The following is a 20871-nucleotide window of genomic DNA, read 5'->3' on the forward strand; positions in this document are numbered from 1 at the left end:
TGATTGATCATGCTTAATATTCTCACGTTGAATGAAGTAAAATGAATGTGTTGAATGTAACTAAAAAGAAAACAAAATGAAACCTCTATAAAAATTTTCTACCTTCAAAAAGAAAATTTAATTTTAAAAATACAGTATAAATTATAAATACAAATTAACTCAGAAGTAAAAATTATCTGCTTAAGTGTGAGAACAAGAGTAGCAAATTCATTTGGTATACATTCCTTTACAGAGAACCGCAGGAAACTGACAACAATGAACAAATCGAGTTTGCTCTTTAGTTTCTGTTATTTATAAGAAACAAAAGGGGTCCGTGATTCCATGTGTTCAGTTGAGAAACTCATCATAGTATTCACATAAAGTCATGATTGATTGATCACGCTTAAATGAAGTAAAATGAATGTGTTGAATGTAACTAAAAATAAAGCAAAATGAAACCTCTATAGACCTTCACTACCTTCAAAAAGAAACTTTCCACTATTAAAAACATGGTGTAAATTATAAATACAAATTAACTGGTAAAGTTTTAGAACAAGAATATCAAATTCGTTTGGGATACATTCCTTTACGGAGAACCGCAAAAAAATGACAACAATGAACAAATAGTTTTTGCTTTTTAATTTCTGTTATTTATAAGAAACAAAAGGGGTCCATGATTCCACGTGTTCAGTTGAGAAACTCATCATAGTATTCACATAAAGTCACGGTTGAATGATTACGCTCAATATTCTCACTTTGAAGGAAGTAAAACAAATGTGTTGAATATAATCAAAAAGGAAGCAAAATGAAATAAATCTCTATAAAACTTCCACCATTTTAAAATGAAAACTTTATTAAAAATATGGTGTAAATTATGAGAAGTAAAAATTCTTTGCTTAAGTGTGAGAACAAGAATATCAAATTCATTTGGGATACATTCCTTTACAGCGAACCACAGGAAAAAGACAACAATGAACAAATAATTTTTGCTCTTCAGATTCGTTATTTATCAGAAACAAAAGGGGTCCGTGATTCCACGTGTTCAGTTGAGAAACTCATTGTAGTATTCACCCAAAGTCACGGTTGAATGATCACGCTCAATATTCTCACTTTGAAGGAAGTAAAACAAATGTGTTGAATATAATTAAAAAGAAAGCAAAATAAAATCTCTATAAAACTATCACCACTTTAAAATGAAAACTTTCATTATTAAAAATATGGTGTAGATTATGAGAAGTAAAAATTATTTGCTTAAGTGGGAGAACAAGAACAGCAAATTCATTTGGGATACATTCCTTTACAGCGAACCGCAGGAAAATGACAACAATAAACAAATAGTTTTTGCTCTTCAGTTTCCGTTATTTATCAGAAACAAAAGGGGTCCGTGATTCCACGTGTTCAGTTGAGAAACTCATTATAGTATTCACCCAAAGTCACGGTTGAATGATCACGCTCAATATTCTCGCTTCATTTGTATGGACGTCGGCGCAGACGGGATTCATTTGACTTGCAAAACGGGGATATTTCTGCAAGACCAAAACTCCCACGATTTTTGTTTCCACGCAAGACCATTATTTTGATGTTGTTCCGCAACAAAATTTAAAATTTTCAGTATTTCTTTTAAAAGATGCGAAAGTTTAAAGCTATTTCGTTTTCATTAACCATATCTCTAAACAACTAGGAGGCAACTGGTAAAACTTCCCAGTTTTGTTTGAGATTTTTTTTTGATCAAACATGCAAGCGAAATACAGTTGTTAACAGTTTTACTCACTTTATATAATATTGTTTGCAATTTTTTTTCCTTGCTGAATATGTACAAGTCTAGTGGGCTCGCATTTTCTTCTATGGTGGAGAAAAAAAATATTTAAAAATATATGCTACATTTTTACAATAACACTGTCTGTGTTCACTCTGGACTCAGTTCTGATTGTAATTCAAGAGCATTGATTGCAGATTTTAGTTAAGAGACACATTATTGACAACTAGTCGCTTGGGCAACTTGTCCCGATCGGTGGTGTAAGTTGGCTCATATATGGTACATTTTTACAATAACACTGTCTGTGTTCACTCTGGACAGTTCTGATTGTAATTCAAGAGCATTGATTGCAGATTTTAGTTAAGAGACACATTATTGACAACTAGTCGCTTGGGCAACTTGTCCCGATCGGTGGTGTAAGTTGGCTCATATATGGTACATTTTTACAACAACACTGTCTGTGTTCACTCTGGACTCAGTTCTGATTGTAATTCAAGAACATTGATTGCAAATTTTAGTTAAGAGACACATTATTGACAACTAGTCGCATGGGCAACTTGTCCCGATCGGTGGTGTAATTTGGCCCATGCCTTTTAATTAATATTCTGCTGATGATTTTAACATTCTGCTACTAAAACTGGGTAAACCGTAATCAAATCTTACATTTTATTTCATAAAAAAGAAAAATCAACATATCCTCATTAAAAAAATTTATCAATCCATCATTTCTTTAGGACATCATACACAGTTTAAAAAAAAAAAAAAAAGAAAAAAAAACGAAGTGTAGGGTTGCCAGCATTAATGTGTGCAACATTATACGAATTGTGAAGTGTGTAGTATCATTGTTTGAAAAACTTAAATTTTTGGAGGAACTTTGCACTATGGTTTCAATAGAATTTAAAGCACATGCGTAAAGATCAGAATCGGCGCAGAATAGGTATACACTTATTAGCAAAACAAAAACTGGCCTTAGTGGTCGAGAGGTAAAAGCTCTTGCTTCGCGATCTGTCTTGTGATACTCGCATTGTGTACTTGAGCACAAGAGAGATGGGAGAAGATGAACTAAAGTCCATCATTTTAAAAGAGGAAAGATGGACTTTAGTTCATGAATAGTGTCTAGGATCATGGGCGGATTTATGGGAGGGCAGAGGGGGGCAATGCCCCCCCAGTTTTGGGAGGACTTTATGTAGTAACAACACATCTTCCAAAAATTAAAAAAAATATTTTTTTTTATTTTTTGAATATTTCCGAAGGGAATGGGTGGATTTAAAAGGGGGGGCATAGGGGGCAATGCGCCTCGGTTTTGGGAGGACTTTATACAGTAACAACATATCTTCCAAAATCTTAAAACAAAAAATCATGACTTTTTTTTTTAATAGTTTAATGAAAATGAAGAGAAAAGCGAATGTCCTTTTCTGACGGGAGAAAAGAAAAGAAAAAAAAAAACAAAAACGAACATTAAATATAAATAAAACAGCTGTCCCTGGGGTGCTGAAAACGTGTCTAAATTCACTATTTTGGACTGAAAACCATTTGGGCAAGTATGTGAATGAAAATATAGGCTAAACGAGCTTTACATTAAGCTGCAACACTTATAATAATTGACTATTATTTTGACAAATTAGAACCTAAAGCAAAGGGGGGAGAAAACTCCACCCGCCTCCATTCTCGCTAACAGAACGATCTACTTGATTTGTGTCCACATTTCAAGTATATCTGTGCATAATATTTATGTTCTTAGTAGATTAATTGGCCCTTTAAGAAATTCTAAAAAGCATAGTTTTTTTTCCCTTCTCTCTCTTTTTTAAGAGAGAGAGAGAGAATAAATACTATCGCGAACTGAATAAATTTCAGTTATCTGAGTATTCTGATTAAATGAATCTTTTTACTTGGAAGGAGAGTACAATTTTACTTTATAAATACTGTTTAAAAAATAAGGTTAGTCATAATCATCTAAGTCTAAGTGAGTCAGTTCTTGCCATTATTGAAATCTAAATAATTGAGTCATCAAAAGTTTTGAAAAATTTTACTGAAATTTTATAAAAGTCTATAAAAACCTAACAAAGATTTTGGTAAACTCTTAAAAATCCTTTAACCGTAAAAATTGACGAATTTTCGTAAAACAAAAAATCAAGCAAAAATTTGCAGGTAAGAGTGAATTACAAACAGGCCCAAATTTGCCTATGAGATAAACAAGCTATTGCTTAGGGCCCCTGCTTTGAAGTGGGTCCCTAACTCCAAAAAAAAAAAAAAATCATGATTCGTTCCTTAAAAAATAGATATTGCTTGAAAAAACTAATTTCATTTTTAAGTGCTTGAAAACCTTGAATATTTCAAAACGTGTGACTACAAATCTTAAATTTTAAAATGTCTAACAAATGGTAGAGGGGGAGGAATGCCAAAATATGTCAAATTCAGCTCCTTGCCACATCCTGTATTAAAAATGTAAAAATCATGGTTCTCACGTTTGTAACATTATTTGAAATAAAGTTTTGTGACTCATGTGTTTCATATCTTGCTAGTTATTCAATCCCGAATGCAGTAATTTGGAAATTCTTTTGTATTGATTGCTTTTATCTTACTTCTTCTGCATATTGTCTATCTGTTTAGCACGGGAAAAAATACACAGTACACTACTTCTATTTCTTTTCGTTTTCTGCCCCACTTGCAACTGAAGAAAAGTTGCTGTTATGAGAAATCTATGGTTACTTTTCTTTTTTAAATTTAAAATAGCTATTTCTCAAAGTTAGAACAGGACTGTAAAAATTTACAATCAAGTATTAAAATATCAGAGACTGGAAAGTACAAATGAAGTGCGTTAAGTAATTTTATTTATTTTATTTACTCTAGAGTCCTTGAAAATAATTCGATAAAACTTTAAAAATCCTAAGCAAAATGGGCTCCAATTACTTCTAATGCATATTGTTGATCTTTTTAAGCCAGGAAAAAAAATGATACACTACCTCTATTCCTTTTCGTTTTCTGCACTCTACTTATAATTAAAAAAAGGTTGTTATAATGAGAAATCTATAGTTTATTTTTTCTTTCAAAATGGCTGTTTCTTACAAAGTTTGAACTAAACTGTACAACTGTATAATCTAGTTATCAATATCTATGTCTATCCAATTAATCTCTATAAGGCTTCAAAATGCAGAATTTTATATTCATTTTACAAAATTTCCTGCGGAGGAGAAACCCCCGGCCCCCTAAAATTGGAGATATTCTATTTCCCACTTAAAAGGGAGCCCTGCATCACTTTCTTGTTACCGGCTCCCTCTCTTAAGGTCAATTCAAAAAGGACAGCATGAAAACACACATTAATCAAAACGACACACAAAAAAGTGAAGCATGGACTTATGCATCACAGGAAAAAGGCAAAAACATGGGAGTGGGGGGGGGGGGGGGAGGGGGAGCAATGAAAATGTTGCTAAAAAAAAAAAAAAAAATCCTGCCCCCCAGGAACTCAGTCCTAAATCCGCCCATGTCTAGGATAAAATAAGACAATAAGTTTAAATGTTTTTGTTTAAAAACATTTGTATAAGGTGTCAAAAACATACTGTTCTCAAAAGGAGTCCCACTTATCCCGACCAATCCTAATGAAAATATTCGAAATCTAACTTTTTATATGGTCTTCAACTCTGCAGTGTTAAGCGCTAATGTCGTATCTGCATCTGAGCTCAAAATGAGAAACTGCTGTTTAAAGTTTTGTTCCGCCATTTATATGATTCAGATTCTGCTTTCAAAGATTTTTTAAAAGTACTTACCATACACAGATGATCATAAAACATTGCATACATATAGGTGAATTATGTTTTTAAGAACCACCTGGTGACCGTAACTCAAAGTGCAGATACAACTTTTGTGCTTAGCACGGCAGAATTGCTCTGCATGGGACTTAAGGAAATCAAAATCATGAAGAAACAATTCGGGGAAAAAAATGAAATTAGTACGACCAATATTCATCGAAATATGAAATACAGCGCTTTAGAACTTATAATAGGGTAGACTGTGGCACGTTTACGCAGTGCCTTTTTTTTTAAACGAATTATAACTGGAGAGCCAACAGTCATAACAGATTGAGCTCCCTAGCAAATATCCTCACCAGTTTTTGAGCATCAGTCAAGCTTCGGTCCAGCATGCAGAAAGAATAATCTGTTTTTTTTTTTTTTTTTAAAACCAAGTTGAGTAAGTTTTGTGTTGAACGTTTTTAAGCTTATTGTGAATAAATAATACTTAGTTAAGAAAGAAAAAAATGCATAAAAATTAGCAGAATTATATCAATTTTTGAGAATTGTATTTGTATAAACTGAAATGTTGTTAAATCCAAACTTGGTGACGGGGCAAGTTTACGCGTTGACGTCTGACACCTTAACGTACGTTCTTACCGTGTCGTACTTCTAAAACTCCGAACTGTTTCAAAACTTTTTAGTATTTTCAGGCTATTTAGTTTTGAAAATCATCATTTAATTTTTAATTGAGTTACAAATTTGTACCTTATAGCTTAATTACATGTAATGATGTCTTCAAGCCCGTTCAGCTTTTTCTCTACACACAGTTCAGTCTGTAATAAATCTGCTCTTTTTTTGTTTTTGAAGATGGTAAGACATTATGTTCAAAACACTAACGGAAGCCCGTTAGATGTCAAAATAAATATGCGTAAACGTGCCCTGTGTGCGGGGCAAGTTTACGCAATCGACTCGGACTTAAAAATAAGTTTTTTAACGGTTAAAAACACAAACTGAGCAACAACTGAATATACCAACTTTGACTCCATTAACTGCTGCATTAAACTGCAATGTCTAAAACTTCTTAAATTAGAGCATAACATTTAGAAAATTCATTGAAAAAAATCTGCGTAAACGTGCTCCGGTCCAAGGGTGGAACACGAATATTTCCTTGAATTTTGGTCACAAATGCTTCAACTTTTTTTGTGTTGAATTGAGATTAATTCTCTAAATGCAATCTAGAGGACTTGAGAATTGTATAAAAAGTAAGTTCGTGTTTTTTTTATTATTTTTTTTTTCGCTTCAAAATTTTCATATCTTTCCTCTGCATCTTCTTTTGACCATTTTCGCTACTGGAAGTATGAATCTAGGACTAACAGCTCTGAATATAGAGGTCTTGCAGGTTAAACGGGGACACGATGTATACCAGTACATATCTAGGCACTATCTTCAAAACATTTACACCTATATTTACCCTTTTTTACTTCCTTTTACAAAAAAATAAAGTATTGTATTCGCAAAAAAAATTTCACTCCAAAATCGGCATTAATTTCCATTTTTCTCACCCCCGAATGAATGTTGAGTTTTTTTTTCGACCCGACCACACGTGGATATATGCCTAGGAACCTACAGACACCCGAAATGTCCGTTTTGACGACCCTCGAGTTAATTACAACGAATTTTCTCGTGACGTCTGTATGTGCGTATGTGCGTATGTGTGTATGTATCTCGCATAACTCAAAAACGATATGTCCTAGAAAGTTGAAATTTGGTACGAAAACTCCTAGTGGGGCCTAGTTGTGCACCTTCTGTTTTGGTTGCATTCGGATGTTCCTAAGGGGGTCTTTTGCCCCTTTTTGGGGGGAAATCATTGTTAATTTCGATTTAAACTCAAGTGGTGTTATAATTTGTCGGACACTTGGCGATATATCGCCAGTCTTTTGGTCGCCAAGTTTTGTCGCCAACTTGGCGACAAATTTGGCGATGTTTTTTTATTTTTTTAAATTCTAAATTTGGTTTCAATTTGGCCACTGTTGGTGATATTTAGAGAGTAAACAATTGAATCACAGTAAAATTGCCAATAATGGGGAAATGACATTAAATTGGAGTAAAAGGAAGTCATGTGATGCACACATCAGCTCGTTATTGTTATCAATTTAATATATTTTCCAAAACAAGGAAATCATACTCCACTCTTCTTATTAAAACCATCAGTCATTTCTTGATTTAATAGTTCTTTATCTGCTTTTGCCATCCTTTTACCTTCCTTCTATTTATTTAAAATATATATTGTGCGTTTTCTCAAATAAGGACTAATTAATTAGAAGCACAGCGTGCGAAATATCAAATTGTCTGGTGCAATCACTTTTAGTAATCATAAAGGAGACCGAAAACTTTGCTTTCAGATGGAAAATTAATTTCGGGCAATGATACAAGCAATCGGGTTATCTGATCCTGAGGATTCTTCTGTAAACATGAAAGCTGACTGTGATTTGAACTGCACTAGAAATTAAATAAAGTTTATATACATTTTAAAGTATCGACATAAACTGGACACATATCGTCGTCCACTTAGATTAATTGTGTGTATGCAGTTTATGTATGGATGGATATTTTCTATCTGCATATCAAACATAACAAACATAAATTAGCCATTACATTTCTGAAACATATTGTATGCAGCCGACAAAGTGGACATAGAAAAAAGAATATCTGAAAATTAAAATAAAATCTTATTACAAATTTTATAACTTACATTCTGAATTGATAAATATACATTTTTTGTTACTATCAATGATAAATTTACAATTTTAACATGAAAATAAGGTAATCGGGGGATTGCTTTATGCTAAAAGTGATATTTAAAACTTACAAAAGGTAAGAACAACATGTTTTTCCTTCATTTTTGGCGCAGTGAAGGATTTGCGATTCTGACAGTCTTCCAGGAAACTTCATAGCCTGCACTGAAACTTACAGCCGAATGATCTTGCTTTATACTATCAAGCTGTAACTCTTATTGCAAAATTAAGAATTATTTAGCTAATTTTGCAAGCATACTGATCATGTTCCAATACTTTTGTTGGTATCAATATATGTTTTATATATTTCAAATGCTATTTCGTCATAAAAACCCTTACTATAGCTATAAAATATTTTAGTTTTTTTGAAATTAAAATTACATCATACACACTTACATGTTCTTTAAAAAAATTCTGTAATTGTAGGAAAAATACTTTAAATAATGTTTAAAAATCCTTTTCATTGAAATAAAAATGGCTTTGACTAAAAGTGGAGGGGGGGGGGTGACACTTAGTGTGCACCGAAACTCACGGCTGAATGATACCGCTAAATCTTCTCGCTTCATTTGCATGGTTTTTGAACTATCAAGCGGTAACTTTTACATTGCCAAATTTACATTTTCCAACTAATTTGCCAAATACACTGTTCACGTTTCAATGCTTTTGTAAGTATCAATATATATTTGATTCGAATGCTATATGAAGAACTTTTTTTTTCAAAATTAAAATTTGTAATCATTTTACAATACACACATACAGACGAATGCAAATGTCAAAAAAATCTGGTATTGTATGAATAATAGTTATTTTCAATAAATTACCGCGCATTAGCCAGGGTTAAAGCAGAAATACATGAAATACACTGCCAACCTCAGTCATTTCCAGCCGAGGACTGCAGTTTCGTGCTAATTAACACTCATCAGCCCGGCATAGGAGAGTGACTGAGCTGGAGATGGAAAACCTCTTAAGGAAGCCAAGAGTGCAATACAAACTGGTAGCTAAAATAGAATTAGCACAGAACAGACGAGTGACCGAAGCAATGGTTCGGTTCAACTCAAAGATTGATGGCAAGGCATGTGGGCAAGGCTTTCTTGTATTTCTGCTTAGCCCTGGCTAATGGGCGGTCATTTACTGAACATACCACGCCTTGCCATCAATTTTCGAGTTGAACCGAACCATTGCTTCGGTCACTCGTCTATTCTGTGGCTAATTCTATTTTAGCTACCAGTTTGTATGGCACTCTTGGTTTCCTTAAGAGGTTTTCCATCTCCAGCTCAGTCACTTTCCTATGCCGGGCTGATGAGTGTTAATAAGCACGAAACTGCAGTTCTCGGCTGGAAATGACTGAGCTGGTGGTGTATTTCATGTATGAATAATACTTATAAAAATGAATAAAAAGTATTATAAAATGTTTATCATTAAAATGAAAGTCGCCTTTGGCTAAAAAAGACATTTAAAACTTACAAAAATTGGGAAGTAACAGAATCTTCTTTCTTCCTTTTTGCGCAGTGAAGGATTTGCGGTTCTTGCAATCTTCTTGGGAACTCATCATAGTGTGCACCGAAAGTCACGGCTAACAGATCTCGTTCAATCTTCTCGCTTCATTTGTATGGCTTACACTATTAAATTGTAAATTTCATTGCAAAATTTAAAATTTTTCCAACTAATTTGATAAACAAGCTGATCATATTTTAATGCTTTTGTCGGTATCAATATATATTCGATTCTAATGCTATAGCTGTGGAGAATTTTTATTTTTTAATTAAAAATTTGAAATAGTTTTACAATGCACACACATACGAGTACATATTTTAAAAATCCGTTATTTTAAAAGAAAAACTTGCTTTACAAAATATATAAAAAAACATTAAAAAAATCTTTGTCAATGAAAAAAAAAAAAAAAATTGGCTAAAAGTGACGTTTAAAACTTACAAAAAGTGGGAACTAACAACATCTTTTCTCCTTTTTTTTGCACAGTGAAGGATTTGCGATTCTTACAATCTTCCAGGAAGCTCATCATAGTGTGCACCGAAAGTCACGGCTGAATGATCTCGCTCAATCTTCTCGCTTCATTTGTATGGCTTATACTATTAAACTGTAAATTTCATTGCAAAATTTAGTATTTTCTAACTAATTTGATAAACAAACTGATCATATTTTAATGCTTTTGTCGGTATCAATATAGATTTGATTCTAATGCTATATCTGTGGAGAATTTTTATTTTTTAATTAAAAATTTGAAATTGTTTTACAATGCACACACATACGAGTACATATTTTAAAAAATTCGTTATTTTAAGAGAAAAACTTGCTTTACAAAATATATAAAAAACAATAAAACAATCTTTGTCATTGAAAAAAAAAACTTTTGGCTAAAAGTGACGTTTAAAACTTACAAAAAGTGGGAACTAACAACATCTTTTCTCCTTTTTTTTGCACAGTGAAGGATTTGCGATTCTTACAATCTTCCAGGAAGCTCATCATAGTGTGCACCGAAAGTCACGGCTGAATGATCTCGCTCAATCTTCTCGCTTCATTTGTATGGCTTATACTATTAAACTGTAAATTTCATTGCAAAATTTAGTATTTTCTAACTAATTTGATAAACAAACTGATCATATTTTAATGCTTTTGTCGGTATCAATATAGATTTGATTCTAATGCTATATCTGTGGAGAATTTTTATTTTTTAATTAAAAATTTGAAATTGTTTTACAATGCACACACATACGAGTACATATTTTAAAAAATTCGTTATTTTAAGAGAAAAACTTGCTTTACAAAATATATAAAAAACAATAAAACAATCTTTGTCATTGAAAAAAAAAAACTTTTGGCTAAAAGTGACGTTTAAAACTTACAAAAAGTGGGAACTAACAACATCTTTTCTCCTCCTTTTTGCGCAGTGAAGGATTTGCGATTCTTACAATCTTCCAGGAAGCTCATCATAGTGTGCACCGAAAGTCACGGCTGAATGATCTCGCTCAATCTTCTCGCTTCATTTGTATGGCTTTGTACGCAAGAGAGGCTCATTTGACTTGCAAAACGGCGATTTCTCCTTCAGTCCCAAACACCCACGTCTTTTGTTTCCGCCGAAAGACATTATTTTGATGCTATGTTGTAACGGAATTTACCATATTTCTTTTGCTCGGCTTTGAAAGCTTAATCCGTTTGGCTCCCAGGCCTCTCCTAGGACTGTTGTTAAATTTTTATTGACTTAAAGAAGCGTATTTTTTAAACGCTTTATTATGAAATGATGTGTTTGATAGGACGAGTGTAAAAATTTAGCGCAGTTGTTGAAACATTTAGAAAAATGTTCAGAATCATAAACATTTTATTGAAGTTAAGCGAGCTGATGCTTTTTTTTCCCTCAGGGGCATTTTAGATTTTTCGACACTTTACGGGAAAATAATGAATAACTATCTTTATCTAGGATTTAATATTTTTTCCTGGAAATATATTTACTTATATATTATTATCAGTTCATGAAGGTTTTTTTTCTGTTTATTTATTTTTTGCGGCTTGAAAATACCATAAATCACACATACATCTTTGTTATTAAAATATACAAATTAATTGAAACAAAATATTTTTTCCATTAGTTCTAAAATAAATCCAAGCATTTTTCACCAAACAAACTAATATTTGTAAAAATGTTTATGTGATGATTAAATCCTTTACCTGACATCAATTTACGCCAATCAGGGGAGTTCTGAGAGCGCATGTGCATTAATTTCTGTAGATGAAAGCTGCAATTATGATCACGTCCTTTGAGACTTCACTATCGTCTGCCATGGATGTGACACCGCGAAAGCATACAAAGAGTGTTCCTCTTTCCAAACGTCATTAGAGAGATTAGAAAAATAGTTGGCGTGAGTATTGCAACTGAGATCCAAATTATAAAACAAAATAGAGAAACAAGATCCATGTTTCCAAAGCGGAGAGGAAAATGTAGCCAAAAATCGAAATTAACACCAAGAAATGACTTTTTTCTACTTATTCATAGTAAAAAAGACTCTCGAAAGACTAGTGCAACATTTAATAGAGATTCAAAAGAAAATGGAATAAATAATAGCCTATCATCTGTTCGAAGCCGCCTTTTTGCAGCCTATCGGTCGATGAAGAAACAGCTTCTGACCCAACGAATGAAGAAAAAGCGCTACTTGTGGGAGTTAAAATATACGAGTTGGACTGCTGAATATTGAAGGAAAGTACTATTTAGCAACGAAATCAATTTCACTGCCCTAGGCCAAAGAACAAAACTAGTGCAGAGATCTCCAGGAGAAAGAACATGAACCAATTTGTAAAACACCCTCAAAAAAAAAAAAAAAAAAAAAAAAAAAAAAAAAAAATGGGGTTGTTTCGGTTACTAAGGGGCTAGTTCTTTGCAGCCTGTTTCGGGTATGATGCGTTCTGAGCAATATATTACCATTCCGGAAAAAAAAGGTTTTACCAGAGTTGGAAAAACAATGCCCAAATGGAACGGGGATTTTCCAGCAGGATTTAGATCGTTTCCATTCTTCCAAAATGGTCAAGAAACTCATATCTGAGAACCAATTTGAAACATTGGAATGGTCTGGGAACTTTCCTAATCTAAGCCAATTAAAAATCTTTTTGATATAGGAAAGAATTGTCGACTACGTACAAACTGTTCAACTATGGAGAAGCCAAAAACTGCTCTAATTCATGTTTGGGACAAGGACCAAAACACTATAAATGATTGTAAAAAAATGGTGGATTCCAAGCCTAATCGTGTCCAAATGTTAGTAAGAAGTCCTAGACATCATATTATGCACTAAAAACTTCGGATTTTGTATAAATTTAAATGAAATACCATTTCTCTTTAGTTTTATCGATTTTGCGAGTTTGTTTCAATTAATTTGCACAAGGGTGTATAACTACAATTGAAAATATGTAAGTCAAATGCTCACTTCCCCTTAATTATGGGAACTCCGACTAACAGGCGCAACTCTGAAAACTTATTCAAATTTACAAGCAGTTGGAGAGATTTAATAAACGTCTAGTTTCCTTAGGTAATCACTTAGAAAACGCCAAAAAGCAAAAGCATTTGTCCATCTTTACTTCAAGCCTCAAGATCAACTTACCCAATAAACCATCCATGGGTCTACCTTTTACACTTGATGAACCGTTTTCTTGAATTAACCTCTTGACCAAATAACAGTTAAAAAAATATATACAAGACTCTGTCATACTCAAATTAAAATATTTATAAAAACTGCATCTTTATTTTTTCACAATACAAGTATCGTATTAAAACAGTGAATAGTACGGTTGATTATGGAGTTTATTATTATTATTATTATTATTATTATTATTATTATTTTTGGCTTTCTAAAATGCATTCTCTGAATAATAAACAAGATCAACCATATTTCAAATTATAAATAGTTAATTAATTCAATAACTTGAATGGTTGTGAATCGCAAAAAAAAAAAAAAAAATGTTTCTGAATCATCTTTTTATAAGAATAAGAGTGGGTACAGTGAAACACGAAAATTCAATGACATTTTATCTAAAAAACGCAGAAATCCATTTCTTTCAAATTTTACAATATTTGTTACTGTAGTAGGTATTATGAAAGTTGATCTTGGAAAAACTACGAATTCACACAAACGAAAAAATAAAAATAAAAACGAAACGAATCTTTGTCTCATTATTCCCCCAGTAGGTGTGAGCAGTGAGGTACATATTTTTTAATTAGCGAATTTTGAAAGAATCTAAATTTATTTGCAAATATGGATGTTTTTTGTCTTTGGTATTGGTTTAAGCTATTGCCTTTGACAAGGTAAATCTCATGACATAACTGTAGTGACATCAACCGCATATCTGTTTTGGCCTGAGATAGATTGAGTTCGATGATTCTGTATTAGTAAAATGACTTAAAGTGCCATCTTGTGATGTAGCATGTGATAATGATGGATGTTTTTACTGTAGCCTTTGTCTATTACTAGTACAACAGCTTCTTTAATGTCGGTATCAGGAAATCTCCAAAGTAGCTCATCTGACTTCTTTTTACTCCCTTTTTACAAAAAAGGAAGTAATGTATTCACGAAAAAATTTTCACTCAAAAATCGACTTTAATTTCCATTTTACTCAGCCCCGAATGAATGTTGGTTTTTTTTTCGACTCGACCACACGTGGATAAGTGCATAAGAACGTATAGACACGCGAAATATCCATTTTGACGATTCCCGAGTTAATTACAACGAGTTTTCTCGTGACGCCTGTATGTACGTATGTATGTATGTGCGTATGTGCGTATGTCGCATTACTCAAGAACAGTAAGTCCTAGAAAGTTGAAATTTAGTACGCTGACTAATAGCGGGGTCTAGTTGCGCACCTCCCCTTTTGGTTGCATTCCGGTGTTTCTAAAGGGGTCTCTTGCCCCTTTTTGGGGGGAAATCATTGTTAATTTCGATGTAAACTCAAGTGGTGTTATTATATGGCGGCCACTTGGCGATATATCGCCAGTCTTTTATCGACAAGTTTTGTCGCCAACTTGTTTCTAGACAGGTTGAACCATTGAAACGGGAATGAATATTATTACATTTACCGTACTGCAGTGGAACAATGTGAAAAAAATAATTTAAGTAGAATAATTACCACGTGGAAATATTTATAGTAGTTTACATAGCTATAAGAATCATAATACCAATTAAGTTTCCTTATTTTGTTGGTGCAAGGTTTAACGGGTGAAAATTGCTTCTACATTTGAAAGAAGAAATTGCCTGTTTGGTGATGTATTTTGATGGTTGAAATTTTAACCTTAACTCGAGTGGATTAACCCTAAAGTTTAGTAGATGGCGTTCATTGCTGACAACTTTTTCGTTTCTTTATTCTGATAAATTGACGGTTTTAACAATAAAAAGCTTTAGATATCGAATCCAGTTCAGCCTCGTCAAAATGAAGTATTTCCCTGCATGTCAAACAGTACCAAAAATTTTTTACCACATTATCATGCCGTGTCTCGAGTTTCATTGTTGATGACGTCAGGAGCGATACTCGATCATTCGCTATTATATACATCACATCAGACCCGAGGGTACCCTGTTCCTATCACAGTAGTGACTTTCCCAGATTAGGGACGTTGCAACCTTTTTTTATTTAATTCCAAAGTAACAGAATAGAGAATTTAAAAAACAGTAACAGAATAAGGAATACAAATAGCATAATACAGAATACAAATAACAGAATACAAAATTTTGAACATTTTAAAATTTTAACATAAAATATAAAATACAATTAATATAACATAAATAACAAGTTGTACCACGTAGGCCCTTTTTCCTAGTATTCATTTCATAGTGTATTGCTATTATATACATGAGGATTTGCATCAACAGGCTTGCTGTAATTAAATATAATTCCATGTATAGTTTCTCCAATTTTAATACAAAAGTAGCTTGGGAGCAGTGAGAATGGAATGAATGGTGTGTCACTGTTCACTTAGTGCAAAGCATAAACTCAACAGCTGTTATTCTTAGATAAAATTAACAATACCATTCTATTGCTAAGATGAACGTTAATCGTTAGGCTAATAAGATTTAAACGCCAGTCCTTAAAGCTTATTTAACAGTTTAGAAACAGTCCAACTAACAGTCAAGATATTTTGCTTCGATGGGTTCAAACTACGATGACATAGTTATGTGTCTATACATAATACTTGAAAGCAACTTTTTTTCTACAATATTATTCACAGTACGTCGACTTGATTTTCTAGAGGTTTTACCAGGCATATCCAAACAGATAGCTGTTGTCTCTCTGTTCTTCCAGATCCACTGTACCCACTCTTACCCAATGTACAAATTTTGTACCTTTGTATAATACTATCCGAGTGGAATTCATTAAATATTCATTCGCAGTGTTTTATTGAAATATTTTTTCCTAAACTTCAAACATTTTTCTTTTCGGGAGGGATAGGAAGCATTAAATATTCTGTTGGATGTAAGTATTTACATTTTTTAACGAATATGAAAAAAAATGACTGTTTTTTCCCGACTTGTTGGAAAAATATATTGAGCGGAAAACAAATATGAAGTAGAGAACCAATAGTTTTCTCGGCACAAATCGGAAAAAGAGAATTCATCTTTAGAAATGTAACTCTTCTGACGTTCATTTAAGTAAATAATTTCATTAATCATCGCTGTCAAGCAACCTGAACAAATGGAAATACAAGTTAATGCGATTAAAGCTGAAAATGCACGTCCAAATATAATTATATTACATGTTAAGATTTTGTTTTATAAAGTTTTATACAATATAATTTTAGCTGCATTAACTAATTACTTTTACTGAAACAAGAAGTTCCGTCTAGAACTAAACGAACCTACTTTCCCGTATATCCATACTACTTTCTAGTACCTGATCAATATTATCAAAAAAAAAAAACTAAAATCGTAAATGGTTTCAAACATATTTTAATAATATCTTAAGCTGATTTCTAGGAATAAAATATTCCTTACTCATCTTTAAAATATAGATGCGTAAAAAAAAAGAAAAAAAAATTAATTAAATTTTTGACATCTTGAATTCAAATTATGTTTTTCGCAATCACGAGTGTGTGTATGTAGGCGTGTGTTTGTGTGTGGGGGTATGTGTTTGTGTGTAGGGGTTATGTGTATATGTGGGTTTGTGTCTGTGCTCTGGTATAAGTATTTGGGTAGTTTTGTGTGTGTGTGGGGGGGTATGTGTATGTGTGTGTAGGCATATGTGTTTGTGTCTGTGTGCAGGCAAGAATGCGTGGGTAGTTGTGTGTATGTGTGGGTGTCTGTATGTATGCGTGTGTGTATGTGTTTGTGTATGTGTGTGTAGGTGTATGTGTGTGTATGTGTTTGTGTGTGTGTGCGTGTGTGTGTGTATGTGTTTGTGTGTGTGTGCGTGTGTGTGTGTAGTTGTGTATGTATGCGTGTGTGTGTAGGACATGAATGCAACCTGGAGACGGTTTTCGCTATAGGAGCAGCATCGTGAGAAGCCCGTCGACGGTAATGGTGCGGAGGGTGGCGGTGGGAAAAATCAAAAGACGCCAAAAACAGTCAAATGAGAACAATACGCAATCGTGATTGCTCAAAAAACGAACAAATAAAATAGCAGCACCTTTTAAACAAAGCAGCCGATACACTTTTTTCCATTAAAAAAATTCTTTAACAGCTTTCAAAAGGAAAAAAATAACAATTAAAATTAGTAAGCTCATTAAAATAAATACATCATATCAAAAAAAAAAAAAAAGTTTCTTTTTTCTCTGTTGCCAAAAATATTTTTTTAATGAAGTAATGCACTTGCCAAAATATAAAAAAAAGGAATAAAATGTCAACTTAAAGAAAAAATTTTCATTGTCAAAAAAGAAAAAAAAAAAAAAATCGTCTGCGCATATCTTTATGTAGAAACATAAATGACTTCGAGTTCATTCGCCGAAAACTGAATACCTAAATGAACTTTAGCGTGAAAATAAAAATAAGTCATATCAACAATAAGTATTTCACAGTCAAAACCATAGCTGTGGAGTCGGAGTCGGAGTCACTATCATTTTGGGATATAGGTGTCGGAGTCGAATATCCAAGAATCGGAGTCAGCCTTTTGTCCTCCGTGTATAAATTTTTGCCAAAGCTACGTAATCAGAGTCGAAGTCGTGGAGTCGGAGTCCGATTAATTGTCGAGCACAGTAGTCGGAGTCGGAGTCAGGTGCCCCTAAATTTTCGGAGTCGGATTCTGAAGTTCTGCGTCAAGACCTATTTCCAACAAAGTGTGTTTGAAGTAAATCCACCATTAAGTACGGAATCTACATTGACTTTCATTTTCCCCGCAGGCGCTAATGTTAAGTTTTTTGAACTGTTCAAAATTGAACAAAAATAGTTCAAATCAAAAAGTGAATATGAAAATACATGAAAATGAGGTGTCCCTGCTGAGATCTTTCGAACAAAAAAAAGTTTGTTCGAATCGGACTATTCATTCAAAAGTTATTAGGGGGGAGCCATAAATAGCACACTTTGACTGTTAATTACTTGAAAAAAGATTGTTTTTAAGGTCTTTTTTTGAACAAAAACCATTTTTTCCTACACAAACTACCGTTTTCTTAACACTTCCAGCGCCCTCACTGTTTCGTAATTTTAAAAACCTTTCATGTTTAATACTTCGTTAGATACAGGAAAATGATTTGACCCTCCAATTTTGAAATAATTTACTAAAAACATGTTTTGTAACTGATTTGTATAAAATTTCCTCCGGAAAACGTGGTTCTCGCCATCAACCTAATTGACTATTATTTGAAAATCACATATTGCTTGCACATTAGCTTTTAGGGGTTTATATCACAGTAATATATTCAGTTATCGCTTTTGCATTGTTTCAAATGGATAAAGTAATACTTTTTTTGCTAGAGCTGTTGTCCTAAATAACAACTTTGAAAACGTGGTTATGAGAAAAGCAAGAAAGAAAAAATACATTTCAATTAAAAACAATGCATTTGAGCTCATTACATTTCTTGTAGTTCTCTCAATAATTTATCGAATAAAATATTTTTGTGCGGATTTAGAGAGAAAAACATTGGGGATATCTAAATTTTTCAAAACCTCAAAACAAACTTTTTTTTTGAAAAATACGGTGTTTGGCTTACCTTATATAGGGTCAGTTGGGGTAAAAAACATTAATTAAGTTGAAAGAAATTCTATTACCACACGTGCGGTAATTGTTGAAACTAAATGTTGGTAAGTGAATATTCGGAATTATATTAGACAATGTAATTGTTGAAACTAAACTGTAGGTAAGTGAATATTCGGAAACATATTGGACACTAATTGTTGAAACTAAACTGTTGGTAAGTGAATATTTGGCTATATATTAGAGAATGTAATTGTTGAAACTAACCTATTGGCAAGTGAAGATTCGGCAATATATGGACAATGTAATTTTTGAACTAAACTGTTATTGATTGAAGATTAGGTAATATATAGAAGAGAAGATTCCTCGGTGTATTACACAATTATACTGGCGTCATCATTGTTTGAAAATGACACTGTGAAAAAAAAAAATTGTTTCTAAAAATTTGGAGTCTTTTATTTTTTCCTCCAGCAGGTCTACTAATGCGAAGTATCTGGTTTCAACTAAGAAGGTAACAAAAAACATGTAATTACAAATCTCATCTTCTCTGCTAATTTTGATGCGCAATGGGATTGTTTTCTTCAGTCAAAAGTACTACTTTTAGTAACCGAAATTGGTAGAATAATCAAACAGAAAGAGGACACAGAAAAGACTTTTATTTTCCTAACATCTAATTTTAGTTAATTTTTTTAAATGTCTGATATTTAAACCAAAATGTTTCATTGAGTGACGTCACAAGTCATGAAAGCCTATTTGAATCGAAGCGCGTGGTTGTCTTTACTAGCGAAAGATCGCCTTTTAATGCTTTTTTTTCAGCGCGAGGAATTTATTAGCTAAACGATAATTGTTAGTTAAATAAAACATTCATTTAGTGAAGTTTGGCAGTGTCCTGAACCATTATTCTGATAACCGTAGCGATTTTCTCACTTGTGACCTCAGCAGCAAAAATAAAAACAACGGTTGTATGTCGTTTAAGATTATTTTTTTTAAGAGAGAAAGTTGGTCAAAATTAAGAAATAAAAGGATCTTACCCTATGTTTTTGAATATGCTCCTTCAGAAAAAAATGTTTTCGAAAAATGCCAAAAAAACGCAATTGAGGGGTTTCTATCTACCCCATACATACTGTACTTTAAGGAAAATGGATAAACCAAGTTTATATTGTTATTAAGTTTTAAAAAACTTAAATTTTGGTTTAAATCACACTTGTGTTTGTATTTTGCTTAAATTCAGCAAATACAGCCCTCTTAGTACTTCCCAAAACTGACTTTATAAATGGAGTAACTTTATACCCGATTCTTGTGATAAACCTGTATATTAAAAAATATAATTCTTTATAAAGCTTAATACGTTCAAATATATCAGTTTGCTGTATATTTTCATTAAGTTGAACCAATTAAAACTATAATTAATAAAATCAATAAATTGGCATCAATAAAAAATGTTTTTAATTTTCAAATCGGAATAAAATAGTATATGTGTATACTCTAGCAAAGTACTTATGTACAACTTGCCTTACTCAAATTTATCCAGACTGCAAATTTGCCGCAATTTTTCTATTTTCGGTAAACTATTTCAATTGCAATATAATTTTTATATTTTCTGAAAGATAAATTCAACTCCTTCACATATTTTTAACTCAGATTTTTCTTTTTTTAATGATTTCAGATTACATTTAGTGGATTCAGCGGATTGCATGCGACCTGCAAGCTGTAGATTGAGTATTGTTGGCGAAGAAATTCCTAAGCTTCTTGATTGGTTGTGCACAGTGATATTATCTAGTATCCACTTGCATCAACCTCATGAAGGGAAAATGGAGTGTTTCAATTTACCCTGTTGTATCTGGGGCAAAACGAAGCGTGATTTCATTCGTTTATCAACTTAATGAAAATGTTCTAACAAACAATCATTGAATCAACTTTTTCATACCCAGTTTCCACATTGCCCAAAATTCCATGCTGCAGTTCACATAAAAGAAAAGGACAGATCTAATGTTGAAAC

The sequence above is a fragment of the Uloborus diversus genome, chromosome 6 (assembly GCF_026930045.1).
Source record: "Uloborus diversus isolate 005 chromosome 6, Udiv.v.3.1, whole genome shotgun sequence".
Taxonomy (NCBI): Eukaryota; Metazoa; Arthropoda; class Arachnida; order Araneae; family Uloboridae; genus Uloborus; species Uloborus diversus.